Raw genomic sequence first — 2,560 nt, forward strand, 5'->3', positions numbered from 1 at the left:
AACGAATGATCACAAAAGTATATCATTCCGATATGGATTAGTTATTTCTAATGTGTTTTCTATGATGGCGTTTTATAACAACACATGAAATGATAATGCGATATTGAAACTGAAATCAACACAATATCGTTTAATTGGATTAATCTTATGCTCGAGATTTGCTTGAAATTCATTAAAATTTTATGTACTATGACGTCATAAACATAAGGTGATATGGTACATCCGTTTGATTGAGTCATTTATTTATTAAATTGTTTTAAACTCAACACTAGCGATGATACTATTTTCGAATTGCTATTCACCAATTGTATAAATAGTCTTTAAAACTCTTTACCAAGGACGGGCGAAATGATCAAACACTGTCATATTTTACAACTGATCGGGTCATCATTGTGTCGTAGCCACACTCTTTAACAATTGTTTAAGTCTTTAATTAAAAACACAATTATAGATTGCACCTGTTGATACATTCGTAATCCATAGCATTTATTGGGGCTAATGACGTTTCTATTTCAGTCAAAACGATGTTGCCACTGAGCACTTTTCCACTGTATACACTGACAGCTAGTTATTCTACTAGTCCGGGCTTTAATAACAGCGCCTGTTTGTGCTCTTTTAATGTGACGGCACATGCACTTATTTTACCTATTTACGTATTGATGGTCATATGTAAAGCAAACACAATTCGGTTTAAAGGTCAAGGCTGGGTATTCGGTTGAAACATTTAGACATACGACTGAATTTACAGATTCGAAAATTATGTTTGTCAGACAATTTATGAGATTCAACAAGATACCATTTGCTACCAAAATGAAGTACACATGTACATTTTATATAACAAAAAAAAAGAACAAAAACACTTTAATGTTGACAAATAATAAGCGCAAGAGCTTACGACTTCATGTTGTATAATTCAAACGTCATGCATCATATTAAATTAACAGTGAAAAAAGAGTTTTATTTTCCTATCGATAAGCCTCACCATGTTTGAAAAAAATGCTAAGCCTTCCCTGATATATAACACAACGACAGGGAAGATACCTTTAAAGCTCTTGTAAAGTGGGTATGCACGATTGTAATATATGTTAAATTGCAATATATTGATAAAAATATGTTACAAATACAAAATAGGCAATAACAAATTATACATTGAATACGAATTTCATTAAATGCAGCAAAGACAAATAAGCGCCCCGAGCCGATTGTGACGGAGATATTTCGTACATATTTTCATACAATAACCGAGGCATTCGTCTATTTATTAAGATCGGAGTTAGCGTTCGTGTGTCGTATGAATAGATATCGTTGCAGGAAATTAAAATGATCCTTAAAATTAAATTTACATTCACATCGTACATGCATGATTTACATGCTGGCAAATTCGAATATACAGACATTTTCGATTTCAGAATGAATTATCTGGCTTATTTTATATATATATATATATATATATATATATATATATATATATATATATATATATATATATATATATATATATATATATATTGATATATTAAGTTTTTTACACATTTGATATAAATTCATAAATATTTGACAATATCGTGCATACCGACTTTAATTAAATGTCATGAAAGTAAGCGTGTTAACAACGTAATGCAAATACATATTTAGATTACGTCGGGAAACTTAATACCTTACCTAAGTAGCAATATGTGCTTTAATCCGATGGAGATAATATTATTTGGTACTATTCCAATACGGCACAATGAAGTAATTGGATAATCAATTAAATGAAGATATTTGCAGCTTAGAAATCGAGATGTTGCTTTCATATGTTAATGAACTTAATCGAACATAAACTGGTAAATTAGTTATATTGATAAATAGAGTCTTTACCCTAGTAAATAAGAGTCGGGTAATGCGAAAATAGGTATCATGCCATATGGACATTAATTGCTGATGTATATATTGTTACATGTGAAATACATATATGGATTATATTTCCTAGAATGTGGTAAAGGTTTGAGTAGTCATAAACACTCTAAGCAGGATTTATTTGTATTCGAAGATGAATTGTTCCATCGCAGCATAAAATAAGATTGAGCATGTTGCATTAAATGAAATATCTTCTTAGGTTAATAATTTGGCAATAAATGATTAAAGTAAAATGTGTTATCTCGGATAAGCTATACATAAATTCCCATTAACAGATATTTTTGTTTAAGATGAACATTTTTAAAATGTTGAAGTGTTATTTTACTTACCTGAAGACGCGAGCAAAATGTTTCAATCGAAACAAACATACAATCAGTGACATATTCCAAATAATTCATTCTGAATACACATACAATATTAGTACACATGGTGTCACATATTATGGCATAAAAATATGTAATTAAAAGATGTGCATTACCTTTGCACTATATTCCACAAATTTAATTCATGGAAAACGTCCTAATGACTCTTAAGTGCATACATACCTTTAAGGAATAATTACTAATGAGCATTATCTTGTACGCATCCTTCAGTTACAATTCTTGTGTAATTTTGTGAAGATAAAGCAAACTAGACTGTTTTAAATATAACTTGATTTAGA

This window comes from Dreissena polymorpha, chromosome 13, assembly GCF_020536995.1.
Source record: "Dreissena polymorpha isolate Duluth1 chromosome 13, UMN_Dpol_1.0, whole genome shotgun sequence".
Lineage (NCBI taxonomy): Eukaryota > Metazoa > Mollusca > Bivalvia > Myida > Dreissenidae > Dreissena > Dreissena polymorpha.